At 40.9% G+C, this 19,238-nt stretch overlaps 5 non-coding genes across 5 annotated transcripts; all 5 read right to left on the reverse strand.

Moving 5' to 3' along the window:
* Positions 1–2,682: 2,682 nt before the first annotated feature.
* LOC132647780 (small nucleolar RNA SNORD109A) lies at positions 2,683–2,747 on the reverse strand. The gene has a single exon (XR_009586124.1). It is a non-coding gene; the product is annotated as a small nucleolar RNA SNORD109A (small nucleolar RNA).
* Positions 2,748–6,235: 3,488 nt separating this feature from the next.
* Positions 6,236–6,300, reverse strand: LOC132647820 (small nucleolar RNA SNORD109A). Its single transcript, XR_009586161.1, has one exon. It is a non-coding gene; the product is annotated as a small nucleolar RNA SNORD109A (small nucleolar RNA).
* A 3,511-nt stretch (positions 6,301–9,811) lies between these two features.
* Positions 9,812–9,876, reverse strand: LOC132647821 (small nucleolar RNA SNORD109A). Its single transcript, XR_009586162.1, has one exon. It is a non-coding gene; the product is annotated as a small nucleolar RNA SNORD109A (small nucleolar RNA).
* Positions 9,877–13,394: 3,518 nt separating this feature from the next.
* LOC132647823 (small nucleolar RNA SNORD109A) lies at positions 13,395–13,459 on the reverse strand. The gene has a single exon (XR_009586164.1). It is a non-coding gene; the product is annotated as a small nucleolar RNA SNORD109A (small nucleolar RNA).
* Positions 13,460–16,979: 3,520 nt separating this feature from the next.
* Positions 16,980–17,044, reverse strand: LOC132647786 (small nucleolar RNA SNORD109A). The gene has a single exon (XR_009586129.1). It is a non-coding gene; the product is annotated as a small nucleolar RNA SNORD109A (small nucleolar RNA).
* Between the last annotated feature and the right edge of the window lie 2,194 nt (positions 17,045–19,238).

A 19,238-nucleotide genomic window follows, 5' to 3' on the forward strand; every position in this document is an offset into this window, starting at 1 on the left:
GACAACTAGATTTCTGGCTCAACATAATCCATAATCATTTATAAAAAGAATAAATATGGTTCATTGTCAGCTCTGTTTGGGTTTTCGAAAACTTTATGGCAATTCACCTGAAATTTAGAGGGCAAGATTGCATGTTTCCATGCTACTTACAAGGAAGTGAAAACGCATGGGTGGCTCTCTTAGTATCCACGCCAGAGGATCAAGGATAGATGAAATTTGTGAGGGTTATTGTTCTGTGCTCTAGGGGTCTAGACTCCTAACACCCTATCATCTTCTTTTGGGTTCCACACCTGTGAGGGCAGAAATAAGAGTTTAATTCTTTGAGGTTGAATGTCGATAAGGGAAGGAGCTGGGTGAAGGCTTTTCTTAGTACTTCTGGATATATTATTTAGAATTGGAAGCTTCAATGGTAGCTTCAAAACAAAGTCAAATATGCCAATAACTTCACCCAACTGTTGGTTTTCCAAATGCACCTCAAAATACTAATGGTATTAGGTAGTATCCTTGTCACTTGCTTGGGTTGGGACTACCTAGCTAAGTCCCCTACAATGCCAGGGCCATAGCAAGTGTTCCACCATCAAGAGTCAAGACGAAGCCTAGGTTGTTTAACCATGAGAGGGACGTTAAATAATTCTCATCTCTTGTGGTACACAGTAGGTAAATATTTCTTCAGGCGAGAATGCAGCCTGCCTACAAACAAAAGACACAATGGGAAGCAGCGTCACTTACCTGTCCTGCCAGAAGGGAAGCACCTCTCCAAGTTTTAGCCTGCAATATAATAAGTATGAAGGTTATCAGAAAAGGAAATGCATCTAGGCAACCTTGACTTTCTAAAGTTTCCCGACCTTCAAGTCTGCCAGCAGTTCAGTCTTTCCCAGAACCAACTATTGAATTCATTTCCTCCCTTCCAATCCCCTCAGATTTTAGCCACTGTGGCAAGGATTTCAATTCTTCTGATGACTTCCTCAGAAGCTGTCTGTGAGAGCATCTTTGCCAGTGCCAGCAGGCACAGTGTGGACGCCTCTCAGTGGGCAGCGAGGAAGTTGGACAAAGCAAAGAAGAAGCAGCGAGTAGAATTGCAGTATGGTCATTCTTAACTCCTCCTTTCTCAAAGTCAAAACGACCAAGTTGCACAGATGTGAAAGTCAGTAAGCCCAATGGTATCTTTGAGATTTCAGGATGTCATTGAAATTTGTCCTCTGTGCATGGAATTCTCTCCTTGTTTATCCAACAGAGTGTTCCATAATTGACTTTAGATTTCTTTCCTGCCATGCAACCTCATCTTGGAAGAGAGGGGAATCCAAAAGTACCTTTTTGTCTACATGTATGTTACCATGTCTCGATTCATGGAACTCAAGTCTTCCACTTGGAAGAGCGTTGGAATCATCTACCATGCTTCAGGTTAAATCTGATGAAAAGAAGATGTTTTCTACGCACTAACTGACTAGCCCGTGGTCAAATACACTGGGTTGCTTTTTATCGAGTATGTTGTACTACACATCTGAGATTACATGATGTCCCTGATTGGATATTCAAGCTTCAACCATGGCTTTAGAAATTGTGTATCCAGCAAGTGTTACCAAGAGTCCTATGCTCCAGCTTCGTAAAATTCTGTTAGTAGTAAGATATATATATATATACATATATGTGTGTGTCAGTTCTGAATTAATTGTGTTCATCATGAGGATGTTAAGAAGATTCAGTGTGTGGTTCTTTCTTGTTTCATTGGAGAGTTAGCGCTTCTGATCCATTTTCAGGATTGTGGGTCTACCAGCTAGCAACATGTTCTTTAGAAATATCTTTCCTTGTTTCATAAAGGAATAGTTGTTTTCATAGATCTTGGGTAACACACAAATTTTGTTAGAATAGATGATTTGCATCTGTGTGAGAGCGGCAATCAGAGGATGAATGTACCCAGGAGGAAAACAGAAACAACAACAACAAATAACAGAAAGCAAAGCCCAATTGTCATTTCTCATGATGGATCAACTGAGATGGTTTCCATGCTAGAGAGAGATAGGTAAACACAACATGCTCTGGAAGATTTTGGCAGCTAAGACATAAATGATGAACACCAATAAAACTAGGGAATGTCTCAAACAGGTGCCGTGGCTTCTCACCTTGCCATTATTATCTAGAATTTACCCAGCCTCCAGCAGGAAAGACCATTTCAATTTTCCCTCTATATAAATTGAATGATCCTTTAATTATTAGTTATACGTCAGCCTTTACACAACTTTGGGTAAAGTGCGAGGGCAGTCATTGTCCTCCAATATTCTTGGGACTACTGCCATGAGCCCTAACCTCCCCTCCTGACACTTTACCACATATGTGCAAGGGTACATCGCCGGAGACTAGGAATGATCAGCACGTTCTTACATATAATTCATCAGTTCTTACATATTTATTGAGCACGTCAATTGCACCTACAGTCATCTCTACCTGATATATGTGCCTACTCCTATAGTAATGTTGTCTCCCTATCACTTGGAATCATTTCTATCTCTTTGAAAATAGAAAGAAATGAAGATTGTATCAAACCAAGTATGGTACTGTTATGAAGCCTTTTTCGAAAAATCTCAGAATCTGATGCCATACTGCACAGTTCTCATCCTCTCTGAAGAGGGAAGAGTGCAAGGCAGGCTCTGAAATCTTCATAGGTTTCACGAGGACCTCATATCTGGACCTCAGATCGCATCTGTTCAAGTCAGTCAACGTCCTCAGAAACCTGTTGTCATCATAGATCCAGAAAGGCCTTCGCTCAACACATGAGTTTTCACCTACCAAGTGAAACCCCAGAGAGCTAGACTCCTGGGCCTTGACAAGGAAGTTCAAAACTGTGCAGGAGGCATGTAGCTCATTCTGTCAAAGGTTCTGGGGAAACACAGAGGACAGGATTAAAGAGCCTTTCCCCTTTGACACCATAGGAGAAAAATAGAGGTCAACACATTGACTTTGGTGGGTGTCACTGGCCCCAAATCGGGTACCTGTGAATGTTCCCTGAAATTATGTATTTAATCTTTACAACAAAGTTTTGGTAAGAATAGAGAAAACATTCAAGAAAGCAAAATGACTTTTTTTCCTATCTAGATAAGATTTTTTCAACATCCTAATTTGCGGTTTTGATTCTATGCTCTTCATGTTAACCCGCCTTTACACTTCCTCCTCCTGTTCCCTGTCTTCCATGTATGTTCCTCTCCATCTTACAGTGCACAGTATTGAGCCTTCCAGTTGTCCTGGAATTGTCAATGCTTTGGAGGATTTTGTGATGTATGTCGCATGACCACCAGCTCCTTCCATATTTCCTTGGACAACAAAAAGCAACACACAGGCCAAGCTACATTTTGGTCCATATACATCACCAGGTATCCCACAGGACATTGACAGGGACAGGAGTTGGGTTCTGTGTGCCTGATTCCTGAACCTTCTCTTCTTATCACCTCTCATGTCATGTTTCTTCAAATGAACTCAACACCACCCAGTTTCCAAGATGAAGGAAGGCATTGCATTTAATACCAAAAATATTTTTAGTTTTGTTTTGTTTTGTTCTGACAATGGACAACTAGATTTCTGGCTCAACATAATCCATAATCATTTATAAAAAGAATAAATATGGTTCATTGACAGCTCTGTTTGAGTTTTTGAAAAATTTATGGCAATTCACCTGAATTTTAGAGGGCAAGATTGCATGTTTCCATGCTACTTACAAGGAAGTGAAAACGCATGGGTGGCTCTCTTAATATCCACGCCAGAGGATCAAGGATAGATGAAATTTGTGATGGTTATTGTTCTGTGCTCTAGGGGTCTAGACTCCTAACACCTTATCATCGTCCTTTGGGTTCCACACCTGTCAGGGCAGAAATAAGAGTTTAATTCTTTGAGCTTGAATGTCGATAAGGGAAGGAGCTGGGAGAAGGCTTTTCTTAGTACTTCTGGATATATTATTTAGAATTGGAAGCTTCAATGGTAGCTTCAAAAGAAAGACAAATATGCCAATAACTTCACCCAACTGTTGGTTTTCCAAATCCACCTCAAAATACTAATGGTATTAGGTAGTATCCTTGTCACTTGCTTGGGTTGGGACTACCTAGCTAAGTCCCCTACAATGCCAGGGCCATAGCAAGTGTTCCACCATCAAGAGGCAAGATGAAGCCTAGGTTGTTTAGCCATGAGAGGGACGTTAAATAATTCTCATCTCTTGTGGTACACAGTAGGTAAATATTTAGTCAGGCGAGAATGCAGCCTGCCTACAAACAAAAGACACAATGGGAAGCAGCGTCACTTACCTGTCCTGCCAGAAGGGAAGCACCTCTCCAAGTTTTAGCCTGCAACATAATAAGTATGAAGGTTATCAGAAAAGGAAATGCGTCTAGGCAACCTTGACTTTCTAAAGTGTCCCGACCTTCAAGTCTGCCAGCAGTTCAGTCTTTCCCAGAACCAACTATTGAATTCATTTCCTCCCTTCCAATCCCCTCAGATTTTAGCCACTGTGGCAAGGATTTCTCCTCTTCTGATGACTTCCTCAGAAGCTGTCTGTGAGAGCATCTTTGCCAGTGCCAACAGGCACATTGTGTACGCCTCTCAGTGGGCAGCGAGGAAGTTGGACAAAGCAAAGAAGAAGCAGTGCGTATAGCATTGCAGTATGGTCATTCTTAACTCCTCCTTTCTCAAAGTCAAAACGACCAAGTTGCACAGAGGTGAAAGTCAGTAAGCCCAATGGTATCTTTGAGATTTCAGGATGTCATTGAAATTTGTCCTCTGTGCATGGAATTCTCTCCTTGTTTATCCAACAGAGTGTTCCATAATTGACTTTAGATTTCTTCCCTGCCATGCAACCTCATCTTGGAAGAGAGGGGAATCCAAAGGTACCTTTTTGTCTACATGTATGTTACCATGTCTCGATTCATGGAACTCAAGTCTTAAACTTGGAAGAGCATTGGAATCATCTACCATGCTTCAGGTTAAATCTGATGAAAAGAAGATGTTTTCTACGCACTAACTGACTAGCCCGTGGTCAAATACACTGGGTTGCTTTTTATTGAGTATGTTGTACTACACATCTGAGATTACATGATGTCCTTGATTGGATATTCAAGCTTCAACCATGGCTTTAGAAATTGTGTATCCAGCAAGTGTTACCAAGAGTCCTATGCTCCAGCTTCGTAAAAGTCTGTTAGTAGTAAGATATATATATATATACATATATGTGTGTGTCAGTTCTGAATTAATTGTGTTCATCATGAGGATGTTAAGAAGATTCAGTGTGTGGTTCTTTCTTGTTTCATTGAAGAGTTAGCGCATCTGATGCATTATCAGGACTGTGGGTCTACCAGCTAGCAACATGTTCTTTAGAAATATCTTTCCTTGTTTCATAAAGGAATAGTTGATTTCATAGATCTTGGGTAACTCGCAAATTTTGTTAGAATAGATGATTTGCATCTGTGTGAGAGCGGATATCAGAGGATGAATGTACCCAGGAGGAAAACAGATACAACAACAACAAATAACAGAAAGCAAAGCCCAATTGTCATTTCTCATGATGGATCAACTGAGATGGTTTCCATGCGAGAGAGAGATAGGTAAACACAACATGCTCTGGAAGATTTTGGCAGCTAAGACATAAATGATGAACACCAATAAAACTAGGGAATGTCTCCAACAGGTGCCCTGGCTTCTCACCTAGCCATTATTATCTAGAATTTACCCAGCCTCCAGCAGGAAAGACCATTTCAATTTTCCCTCTATATAAATTGAATGATCCTTTAATTATTAGTTATACGTCAGCCTTTACACAACTTTGGGTAAAGTGCGAGGGCAGTCCTTGTCCTCCAATATTCTTGGGACTACTGGCATGAGCCCTAACCTCCCCTCAGACACTTTACCACATATGTGCAAGGGTACATCGCCGGAGACGAGGAATGAGTAGCACGTTCGAATTCATCAGTTCTTACATATTTTTTGAGTACGTCATTTGCACCTACAGTCATCTCTACCTGATATATGTGCCTACTCCTATAGTAAAGGTTGTCTCCCTATCACTTGGAATCATTTCTATCTCTTTGAAAATAGAAAGCAATGAAGATTGTATCAAACCAAGTATGGGTACTGTTATGAGGCCTTTTTCGAAAAATCTCAGAATCTGATGCCATACTGCACAGTTCTCATCCTCTCTGAAGAGGGAAGAGTGCAAAGCAGGCTCTGAAATCCTCATGGTTCTCACGAGGACCTCATATCTGGACCTCAGATCGCATCTGTTCAAGTCAGTCAACGTCCTCAGAGACCTGTTGTCATCATAGATCCAGAAAGGCCTTCGCTCAACACATGAGTTTTCACCTACCAAGTGAAACCCCAGAGAGCTAGACTCCTGGGCCTTGACAAGGAAGTTCAAAACTGTGCAGGAGGCATGTAGCTCATTCTGTCAAAGGTTCTGGGGAAACACAGAGGACAGGATTAAAGAGCCTTTCCCCTTTGACACCATATGAGAAAAATAGAGGTCAACACATTGCCTTTGGTGGGTGTCACTGGCCCCAAATCGGGTACCTGTGAATGTTCCCTGAACTTATGTATTTAATCTTTACAACAAAGATTAGGTAAGAAGAGAGAAAACATTCAAGAAAGCAAAATGACTTTTTTTCCTATCTAGATAAGATTTTTTCAACATCCTAATTTGCGGTTTTGATTCTATGCTCGTCATGTTAACCCGCCTTTACACTTCCTCCTCCTGTTCCCTGTCTTCCATGTATGTTCCTCTCCATCTTACAGTGTCCAGTATTGAGCCTTCCAGTTGTCCTGGAATTGTCAATGCTCTGGAGGATTTTGTGATGTATGTCGCATGACCACCAGCTCCTTCCATATTTCCTTGGACAACAAAAAGCAACAAACAGGCCAAGCTACATTTTGGTCCATATACATCACCAGGTATCCCACAGGACATTGACAGGGACAGGAGTTGGGTTCTGTGTGCCTGATTCCTGAACCTTCTCTTCTTATCACCTCTCATGTCATGTTTCTTCAAATGAACTCAACACCACCCAGTTTCCAAGATGAAGGAAGGCATTGCATTTAATACCAAAAATATTCTTAGTTTTGTTTTGTTTTGTTCTGACAATGGACAACTAGATTTCTGGCTCAACATAATCCATAATCATTTATAAAAAGAATAAATATGGTTCATTGTCAGCTCTGTTTGAGTTTTTGAAAAATTTATGGCAATTCACCTGAATTTTAGAGGGCAAGATTGCATGTTTCCATGCTACTTACAAGGAAGTGAAAACGCATGGGTGGCTCTCTTAGTATCCACGCCAGAGGATCAAGGATAGATGAAATTTGTGAGGGTTATTGTTCTGTGCTCTAGGGGTCTAGACTCCTAACACCCTATCATCTTCCTTTGGGTTCCACACCTGTCAGGGCAGAAATAAGAGTTTAATTCTTTGAGCTTGAATGTCGATAAGGGAAGGAGCTGGGAGAAGGCTTTTCTTAGTACTTCTGGATATATTATTTAGAATTGGAAGCTTCAATGGTAGCTTCAAAAGAAAGTCAAATATGCCAATAACTTCACCCAACTGTTGGTTTTCCAAATGCACCTCAAAATACTAATGGTATTGGGTAGTATCCTTGTCACTTGCTTGGGTTGGGACTACCTAGCTAAGTCCCCTACAGTGCCAGGGCCATAGCAAGTGTTCCACCATCAAGAGGCAAGACGAAGCCTAGGTTGTTTAGCCATGAGAGGGACGTTAAATAATTCTCATCTCTTGTGGTACACAGTAGGTAAATATTTCGTCAGGCGAGAATGCAGCCTGCCTACAAACAAAAGACACAATGGGAAGCAGCGTCACTTACCTGTCCTGCCAGAAGGGAAGCACCTCTCCAAGTTTTAGCCTGCAACATAATAAGTATGAAGGTTATCAGAAAAGGAAATGCGTCTAGGCAACCTTGACTTTCTAAAGTGTCCCGACCTTCAAGTCTGCCAGCAGTTCAGTCTTTCCCAGAACCAACTATTAAATTCATTTCCTCCCTTCCAAACCCCTCAGATGTTAGCCACTGTGGCAAGGATTTCTCTTCTTCTGATGACTTCCTCAGAAGCTGTCTGTGAGAGCATCTTTGCCAGTGCCAGCAGGCACATTGTGTACGCCTCTTAGTGGGCAGAGAGGAAGTTGGACAAAGCAAAGAAGAAGCAGTGAGTATAGCATTGCAGTATGGTCATTCTTAACTCCTCCTTTCTCAAAGTCAAAACGACCAAGTTGCACAGAGGTGAAAGTCAGTAAGCCCAATGGTATCTTTGAGATTTCAGGGTGTCATTGAAATTTGTCCTCTGTGCATGGAATTCTCTCCTTGTTTATCCAACAGAGTGTTCCATAATTGACTTTAGATTTCTTCCCTGCCATGCAACCTCATCTTGGAAGAGAGGGGAATCCAAAGGTACCTTTTTGTCTACATGTATGTTACCATGTCACGATTCATAAAAACTCAAGTCTTCCACTTGGAAGAGCGTTGGAATCATCTACCATGCTTCAGGTTAAATCTGATGAAAAGAAGATGTTTTCTACACACTAACTGACTAGCCCGTGGTCAAATACACATGGGTTGCTTTTTATCGAGTATGTTGTACTACACATCTGAGATTACATGATGTCCTTGATTGGATATTCAAGCTTCAAACATGGCTTTAGAAATTGTGTATCCAGCAAGTGTTACCAAGAGTCCTATGCTACAGTTTCGTAAAAGTCTGTTAGTAGTAATATATATATATATATATATATATATATATATATACACATATATGTGTGTGTCAGTTCTGAATTAATTGTGTTCATCATGAGGATGTTAAGAAGATTCAGTGTGTGGTTCTTCCTTGTTTCATTGAAGAGTTAGCGCATCTGATCCATTATCAGGATTGTGGGTCTACCAGCTAGCATCATGTTCTTTAGAAATATCTTTCCTTGTTTCATAAAGGAATAGTTGTTTTCATAGATCTTGGGTAACACGCAAATTTTGTTAGAATAGATGATTTGCATCTGTGTGAGAGCGGCAATAAGAGGATGAATGTACCCAGGAGGAAAAGAAAAACAACAACAACAAGTAACAGAAAGCAAAGCCCAATTGTCATTTCTCATGATGGATCAACTGAGATGGTTTCCATGCGAGAAAGAGATAGGTAAACACAACATGCTCTGGAAGATTTTGGCAGCTAAGACATAAATGATGAACACCAATAAAACTAGGGAATGTCTCAAACAGGTGCCCTGGTTTCTCACCTAGCCATTATTATCTAGAATTTACCCAGCCTCCAACAGGAAAGACCATTTCAATTTTCCCTCTATATACATTGAATGATCCTTTAATTATTAGTTATACGTCAGCCTTTACACAACTTTGGGAAAAGTGCGAGGGCAGTCATTGTCCTCCAATATTCTTGGGACTACTGGCATGAGCCCTAACCTCCCAGCCTGACACTTTACCACATATGTGCAAGGGTACATCGCCGGAGACTAGGAATGAGCAGCACGTTCTAATTCATCAGTTCTTACATATTTTTTGAGTACGTCATTTGCACCTACAGTCATCTCTACCTGATATATGTGCCTACTCCTATAGTAAAGGTTGTCTCCCTATCACTTGGAATCATTTCTATCTCTTTGAAAATAGAAAGCAATGAAGAGTGTATCAAACCAAGTATGGGTATTGTTATGAGGCCTTTTTCGAAAAATCTCAGAATCTGATGCCATACTGCACAGTTCTCATCCTCTCTGAAGAGGGAAGAGTGCAAGGCAGGCTCTGAAGTCCTCATGGGTCTCACGAGGACCTCATATCTGGACCTCAGATCGCATCTGTTCAAGTCAGTCAACGTCCTCAGAGACCTGTTGTCATCATAGATCCAGAAAGGCCTTCGCTCAACACATGAGTTTTCACCTACCAAGTGAAATCCCAGAGAGCTAGACTCCTGGGCCTTGACAAGGAAGTTCAAAACTGTGCAGGAGGCATGTAGCTCATTCTGTCAAAGGTTCTGGGGAAACACAGAGGACAGGATTAAAGAGCCTTTCCCCTTTGACACCATATGAGAAAAATAGAGGTCAACACATTGCCTTTGGTGGGTGTCACTGGCCTCAAATCTGGTACCTGTGAATGTTCCTTGAATTTATGTATTTAATCTTTACAACAAAGATTTGGTAAGAATAGAGAAAACATTCAAGAAAGCAAAATGACTTTTTTCCTATCTAGATAAGATTTTTCAACATCCTAATTTGCGGTTTTGATTCTATGCTCGTCATGTTAACCCGCCTTTACACTTCCTCCTCAGGTTCCCTGTCTTCCATGTATGTTCCTCTCCATCTTACAGTGCACAATATTGAGCCTTCCAGTTGTCCTGCAATTGTCAATGCTCTGGAGGATGTTGTGATGTATGTCGCATGACCACCAGCTCCTTCCATATTTCCTTGGACAACAAAAAGCAACACACAGGCCAAGCTATATTTTGGTCCATATACATCACCAGGTATCCCACAGGACATTGACAGGGACAGGAGTTGGGTTCTGTGTGCCTGATTCCTGAACCTTCTCTTCTTATCACCTCTCATGTCATGTTTCTTCAAATGAACTCAACACCACCCAGGTTCCAAGATGAAGGAAGGCATTGCATTTAATACCAAAAATATTCTTAGTTTTGTTTTGTTTTGTTCTGACAATGGACAACTAGATTTCTGGCTCAACATAATCCATAATCATTTATAAAAAGAATAAATATGGTTCATTGTCAGCTCTGTTTGGGTTTTTGAAAACTTTATGGCAATTCACCTGAATTTTAGAGGGCAAGATTGCATGTTTCCATGCTACTTATAAGGAAGTGAAAACGCATGGGTTGCTCTCTTAGTATCCACGCCAGAGGATCAATGATAGATGAAATATGTGTAGGGTTATTGTTCTGTGCTCTAGGGGTCTAGACTCCTAACACCCTATCATCTTCCTTTGGGTTCCATACCTGTCAGGGCAGAAATAAAAGTTTAATTCTTTGAGCTTGAATGTCGATAAGGGACGGAGCTGGGAGAAGGCTTTTCTTAGTACTTCTGGATATATTATTTAGAATTGGAAGCTTCAATGGTAGCTTCAAAAGAAAGTCAAATATGCCAATAACTTCACCCAACTGTTGGTTTTCCAAATGCACCTCAAAATACTAATGGTATTAGTTAGTATCCTTGTCACTTGCTTGGGTTTGCTCTACCTAGCTAAGTCCCCTACAATGCCAGGGCCATAGCAAGTCTTCCACCATCAATAGGCAAGATGAAGCCTAGGTTGTTTAGCCATGAGAGGGGTGTTAAATAAATCTCAACTCTTGTGGTACACAGTAGGTAAATATTTAGTCAGGCGAGAATGCAGCCTGTCTACAAACAAAAGACACAATGGGAAGCAGAGTCACTTACCTGTCCTGCCAGAAGGGAAGCACCTCTCCAAGTTTTAGCCTGCAACATAATAAGTATGAAGGTTATCAGAAAATGAAATGCGTCTAGGCAACCTTGACTTTCTAAAGTGTCCCGACCTTCAAGTCTGCCAGCACTTCAGTCTTTCCCAGAACCAACTATTGAATTCATTTCCTCCCTTCCAATCCCCTCAGATTTTAGCCACTGTGGCAAGGATTTCTCTTCTTCTGATGACTTCCTTAGAAGCTGTCTGTGAGAGCAACTTTGCCAGTGCCAGCAGGCACAGTGTGGACGCCTCTCAGTGGGCAGAGAGGAAGTTGGACAAAGCAAAGAAGAAGCAGTGAGTATAGCATTGCAGTATGGTCATTCTTAACTCCTCCTTTCTCAAAGTCAAAACGACCAAGTTGCACAGAGGTGAAAGTCAGTAAGCCCAATGGTATCTTTGAGATTTCAGGGTGTCATTGAAATTTGTCCTCTGTGCATGGAATTCTCTCCTTGTTTATCCAACAGAGTGTTCCATAATTGACTTTAGATTTCTTCCCTGCCATGCAACCTCATCTTGGAAGAGAGGGAAATCCAAAGGTACCTTTTTGTCTACATGTATGTTACCATGTCACGATTCATAAAAACTCAAGTCTTCCACTTGGAAGAGCGTTGGAATCATCTACCATGCTTCAGGTTAAATCTGATGAAAAGAAGATGTTTTCTACACACTAACTGACTAGCCCGTGGTCAAATACACATGGGTTGCTTTTTATCGAGTATGTTGTACTACACATCTGAGATTACATGATGTCCTTGATTGGATATTCAAGCTTCAAACATGGCTTTAGAAATTGTGTATCCAGCAAGTGTTACCAAGAGTCCTATGCTACAGTTTCGTAAAAGTCTGTTAGTAGTAATATATATATATATATATATATATATATATATATATATATATACACATATATGTGTGTGTCAGTTCTGAATTAATTGTGTTCATCATGAGGATGTTAAGAAGATTCAGTGTGTGGTTCTTCCTTGTTTCATTGAAGAGTTAGCGCATCTGATCCATTATCAGGATTGTGGGTCTACCAGCTAGCAACATGTTCTTTAGAAATATCTTTCCTTGTTTCATAAAGGAATAGTTGTTTTCATAGATCTTGGGTAACACGCAAATTTTGTTAGAATAGATGATTTGCATCTGTGTGAGAGCGGCAATAAGAGGATGAATGTACCCAGGAGGAAAAGAAAAACAACAACAACAAGTAACAGAAAGCAAAGCCCAATTGTCATTTCTCATGATGGATCAACTGAGATGGTTTCCATGCGAGAAAGAGATAGGTAAACACAACATGCTCTGGAAGATTTTGGCAGCTAAGACATAAATGATGAACACCAATAAAACTAGGGAATGTCTCAAACAGGTGCCCTGGTTTCTCACCTAGCCATTATTATCTAGAATTTACCCAGCCTCCAACAGGAAAGACCATTTCAATTTTCCCTCTATATAAATTGAATGATCCTTTAATTATTAGTTATACGTCAGCCTTTACACAACTTTGGGAAAAGTGCGAGGGCAGTCATTGTCCTCCAATATTCTTGGGACTACTGGCATGAGCCCTAACCTCCCAGCCTGACACTTTACCACATATGTGCAAGGGTACATCGCCGGAGACTAGGAATGAGCAGCACGTTCTAATTCATCAGTTCTTACATATTTTTTGAGTACGTCATTTGCACCTACAGTCATCTCTACCTGATATATGTGCCTACTCCTATAGTAAAGGTTGTCTCCCTATCACTTGGAATCATTTCTATCTCTTTGAAAATAGAAAGCAATGAAGAGTGTATCAAACCAAGTATGGGTATTGTTATGAGGCCTTTTTCGAAAAATCTCAGAATCTGATGCCATACTGCACAGTTCTCATCCTCTCTGAAGAGGGAAGAGTGCAAGGCAGGCTCTGAAGTCCTCATGGGTCTCACGAGGACCTCATATCTGGACCTCAGATCGCATCTGTTCAAGTCAGTCAACGTCCTCAGAGACCTGTTGTCATCATAGATCCAGAAAGGCCTTCGCTCAACACATGAGTTTTCACCTACCAAGTGAAATCCCAGAGAGCTAGACTCCTGGGCCTTGACAAGGAAGTTCAAAACTGTGCAGGAGGCATGTAGCTCATTCTGTCAAAGGTTCTGGGGAAACACAGAGGACAGGATTAAAGAGCCTTTCCCCTTTGACACCATATGAGAAAAATAGAGGTCAACACATTGCCTTTGGTGGGTGTCACTGGCCTCAAATCTGGTACCTGTGAATGTTCCTTGAATTTATGTATTTAATCTTTACAACAAAGATTTGGTAAGAATAGAGAAAACATTCAAGAAAGCAAAATGACTTTTTTCCTATCTAGATAAGATTTTTCAACATCCTAATTTGCGGTTTTGATTCTATGCTCGTCATGTTAACCCGCCTTTACACTTCCTCCTCAGGTTCCCTGTCTTCCATGTATGTTCCTCTCCATCTTACAGTGCACAATATTGAGCCTTCCAGTTGTCCTGCAATTGTCAATGCTCTGGAGGATGTTGTGATGTATGTCGCATGACCACCAGCTCCTTCCATATTTCCTTGGACAACAAAAAGCAACACACAGGCCAAGCTATATTTTGGTCCATATACATCACCAGGTATCCCACAGGACATTGACAGGGACAGGAGTTGGGTTCTGTGTGCCTGATTCCTGAACCTTCTCTTCTTATCACCTCTCATGTCATGTTTCTTCAAATGAACTCAACACCACCCAGGTTCCAAGATGAAGGAAGGCATTGCATTTAATACCAAAAATATTCTTAGTTTTGTTTTGTTTTGTTCTGACAATGGACAACTAGATTTCTGGCTCAACATAATCCATAATCATTTATAAAAAGAATAAATATGGTTCATTGTCAGCTCTGTTTGGGTTTTTGAAAACTTTATGGCAATTCACCTGAATTTTAGAGGGCAAGATTGCATGTTTCCATGCTACTTATAAGGAAGTGAAAACGCATGGGTTGCTCTCTTAGTATCCACGCCAGAGGATCAATGATAGATGAAATATGTGTAGGGTTATTGTTCTGTGCTCTAGGGGTCTAGACTCCTAACACCCTATCATCTTCCTTTGGGTTCCATACCTGTCAGGGCAGAAATAAAAGTTTAATTCTTTGAGCTTGAATGTCGATAAGGGACGGAGCTGGGAGAAGGCTTTTCTTAGTACTTCTGGATATATTATTTAGAATTGGAAGCTTCAATGGTAGCTTCAAAAGAAAGTCAAATATGCCAATAACTTCACCCAACTGTTGGTTTTCCAAATGCACCTCAAAATACTAATGGTATTAGTTAGTATCCTTGTCACTTGCTTGGGTTTGCTCTACCTAGCTAAGTCCCCTACAATGCCAGGGCCATAGCAAGTCTTCCACCATCAATAGGCAAGATGAAGCCTAGGTTGTTTAGCCATGAGAGGGGTGTTAAATAAATCTCAACTCTTGTGGTACACAGTAGGTAAATATTTAGTCAGGCGAGAATGCAGCCTGTCTACAAACAAAAGACACAATGGGAAGCAGAGTCACTTACCTGTCCTGCCAGAAGGGAAGCACCTCTCCAAGTTTTAGCCTGCAACATAATAAGTATGAAGGTTATCAGAAAATGAAATGCGTCTAGGCAACCTTGACTTTCTAAAGTGTCCCGACCTTCAAGTCTGCCAGCACTTCAGTCTTTCCCAGAACCAACTATTGAATTCATTTCCTCCCTTCCAATCCCCTCAGATTTTAGCCACTGTGGCAAGGATTTCTCTTCTTCTGATGACTTCCTTAGAAGCTGTCTGTGAGAGCAACTTTGCCAGTGCCAGCAGGCACAGTGTGGACGCCTCTCAGTGGGCAGAGAGGAAGTTGGACAAAGCAAAGAAGAAGCAGTGAGTATAGCATTGCAGTATGGTCATTCTTAACTCCTCCTTTCTCAAAGTCAAAACGACCAAGTTGCACAGAGGTGAAAGTCAGTAAGCCCAATGGTATCTTTGAGATTTCAGGGTGTCATTGAAATTTGTCCTCTGTGCATGGAATTCTCTCCTTGTTTATCCAACAGAGTGTTCCATAATTGACTTTAGATTTCTTCCCTGCCATGCAACCTCATCTTGGAAGAGAGGGAAATCCAAAGGTACCTTTTTGTCTACATGTATGTTACCATGTCACGATTCATAAAAACTCAAGTCTTCCACTTGGAAGAGCGTTGGAATCATCTACCATGCTTCAGGTTAAATCTGATGAAAAGAAGATGTTTTCTACACACTAACTGACTAGCCCGTGGTCAAATACACATGGGTTGCTTTTTATCGAGTATGTTGTACTACACATCTGAGATTACATGATGTCCTTGATTGGATATTCAAGCTTCAAACATGGCTTTAGAAATTGTGTATCCAGCAAGTGTTACCAAGAGTCCTATGCTACAGTTTCGTAAAAGTCTGTTAGTAGTAATATATATATATATATATATATATATATATATATATATATATATACACATATATGTGTGTGTCAGTTCTGAATTAATTGTGTTCATCATGAGGATGTTAAGAAGATTCAGTGTGTGGTTCTTCCTTGTTTCATTGAAGAGTTAGCGCATCTGATCCATTATCAGGATTGTGGGTCTACCAGCTAGCAACATGTTCTTTAGAAATATCTTTCCTTGTTTCATAAAGGAATAGTTGTTTTCATAGATCTTGGGTAACACGCAAATTTTGTTAGAATAGATGATTTGCATCTGTGTGAGAGCGGCAATAAGAGGATGAATGTACCCAGGAGGAAAAGAAAAACAACAACAACAAGTAACAGAAAGCAAAGCCCAATTGTCATTTCTCATGATGGATCAACTGAGATGGTTTCCATGCGAGAAAGAGATAGGTAAACACAACATGCTCTGGAAGATTTTGGCAGCTAAGACATAAATGATGAACACCAATAAAACTAGGGAATGTCTCAAACAGGTGCCCTGGTTTCTCACCTAGCCATTATTATCTAGAATTTACCCAGCCTCCAACAGGAAAGACCATTTCAATTTTCCCTCTATATAAATTGAATGATCCTTTAATTATTAGTTATACGTCAGCCTTTACACAACTTTGGGAAAAGTGCGAGGGCAGTCATTGTCCTCCAATATTCTTGGGACTACTGGCATGAGCCCTAACCTCCCAGCCTGACACTTTACCACATATGTGCAAGGGTACATCGCCGGAGACTAGGAATGAGCAGCACGTTTGAATTCATCAATTCTTACATATTTTTTGAGTACGTCATTTGCACCTACAGTCATCTCTACCTGATATATGTGCCTACTCCTATAGTAAAGGTTGTCTCCCTATCACTTGGAATCATTTCTATCTCTTTGAAAATAGAAAGCAATGAAGATTGTATCAAACCAAGTATGGGTATTGTTATGAGGCCATTTTCGAAAAATCTCAGAATCTGATGCCATACTGCACAGTTCTCATCCTCTCTGAAGAGGGAAGAGTGCAAGGCAGGCTCTGAACTCCTCATGGGTCTCACGAGGACCTCATATCTGGACCTCAGATCGCATCTGTTCAAGTCAGTCAACCTCCTCAGATACCTGTTGTCATCATAGATCCAGAAAGGCCTTCGCTCAACACATGAGTTTTCACCTACCAAGTGAAACCAAAGAGAGCTAGACTCCTGGGCCTTGACAAGGAAGTTCACAACTGTGCAGGAGGCATGGAGCTCATTCTGTCAAACGTTCTGGGGAAACACAGAGGACAGGATTAAAGAGCCTTTCCCCTTTGACACCATATGAGAAAAATAGAGGTCAACACATTGCCTTTGGTGGTGTCACTGGCCCCAAATCGGGTACCTGTGAATGTTCCCTGAACTTATGTATTTAATCTTTACAACAAAGATTTGGTAAGAATAGAGAAAACATTCAAGAAAGCAAAATGACTTTTTTTCATATCTAGATAAGATTTTTTCAACATCCTAATTTGCGGTTTTGATTCTATGCTCTTCATGTTAACCCGCCTTTACACTTCCTCCTCCTGTTTCCTGTCTTCCATGTATGTTCCTCTCCATCTTACAGTGCACAATATTGAGCCTTCCAGTTGTCCTGGAATTGTCAATGCTCTGGAGGATTTTGTGATGTATGTCGCATGACCACCAGCTCCTTCCATATTTCCTTGGACAAGAAAAAGCAACACACAGGCCAAGCTACATTTTGGTCCATATACATCACCAGGTATCCCACAGGACATTGACAGGGACAGGAGTTGGGTTCTGTGTGCCTGATTCTTGAATCTTTTCTTCTTATCACCTCTCATGTCATGTTTCTTCAAATGAACTCAACACCACCCAGTTTCCAAGATGAAGGAAGGCATTGCATTTAATACCAAAAATATTCTTAGTTTTGTTTTGTTTTGTTCTGACAATGGACAACTAGATTTCTGGCTCAACATAATCCATAATCATTTATAAAAAGAATAAATATGGTTCATTTTCAGCTCTGTTTGGGTTTTCGAAAACTTTATGGCAATTCACCTGAATTTTAGAGGGCAAGATTGCATGTTTCCATGCTACTTACAATGAAATGAAAAGGCATGGGTTACTCTCTTAGTATCCACGCCAGAGGCTCAAGGATAGATGAAATTTGTGAGGGTTATTGTTCTGTGCTCTAGGGGTCTAGACTCCTACCACCCTATCATCTTCCTTTGGGTTCCACACCTGTCAGGGCAGAAATAAGTGTTTAATTTTTTTAGCTTGAATGTCGATAAGGGAAGGAGCTGGGAGAAGGCTTTTCTTAGTACTTCTGGATATATTATTTAGAATTGGAAGCTTCAATGGTAGCTTCAAAAGAAAGTCAAATATGCCAATAACTTCACCCAACTGTTGGTTTTCCAAATGCACCTCAAAATACTAATGGTATTAGTTAGTATCCTTGTCACTTGCTTGGGTTTGCTCTACCTAGCTAAGTCCCCTACAATGCCAGGGCCATAGCAAGTCTTCCACCATCAATAGGCAAGATGAAGCCTAGGTTGTTTAGCCATGAGAGGGGTGTTAAATAAATCTCAACTCTTGTGGTACACAGTAGGTAAATATTTAGTCAGGCGAGAATGCAGCCTGTCTACAAACAAAAGACACAATGGGAAGCAGAGTCACTTACCTGTCCTGCCAGAAGGGAAGCACCTCTCCAAGTTTTAGCCTGCAACATAATAAGTATGAAGGTTATCAGAAAATGAAATGCGTCTAGGCAACCTTGACTTTCTAAAGTGTCCCGACCTTCAAGTCTGCCAGCAGTTCAGTCTTTCCCAGAACCAACTATTGAATTCATTTCCTCCCTTCCAATCCCCTCAGATTTTAGCCACTGTGGCAAGGATTTCTCTTCTTCTGATGACTTCCTCAGAAGCTGTCTGTGAGAGCATCTTTGCCAGTGCCAGCAGGCACAGTGTGGACGCCTCTCAGTGGGCAGCGAGGAAGTTGGACAAAGCAAAGAAGAAGCAGTGAGTATAGCATTGCAGTATGGTCATTCTTAACTCCTCCTTTCTCAAAGTCAAAACGACCAAGTTGCACAGAGGTGAAAGTCAGTAAGCCCAATGGCATCTTTGAGATTTCAGGGTGTCATTGAAATTTGTCCTCTGTGCATGGAATTCTCTCCTTGTTTATCCAACAGAGTGTTCCATAATTGACTTTAGATTTCTTCCCTGCCATGCAACCTCATCTTGGAAGAGAGGGGAATCCAAAGGTACCTTTTTGTCTACATGTATGTTACCATGTCTCGATTCATGGAACTCAAGTCTTCCACTTGGAAGAGCGTTGGAA

Source organism: Meriones unguiculatus, chromosome 14 (genome assembly GCF_030254825.1).
Source record: "Meriones unguiculatus strain TT.TT164.6M chromosome 14, Bangor_MerUng_6.1, whole genome shotgun sequence".
In the NCBI taxonomy this organism is placed as follows: Eukaryota; Metazoa; Chordata; class Mammalia; order Rodentia; family Muridae; genus Meriones; species Meriones unguiculatus.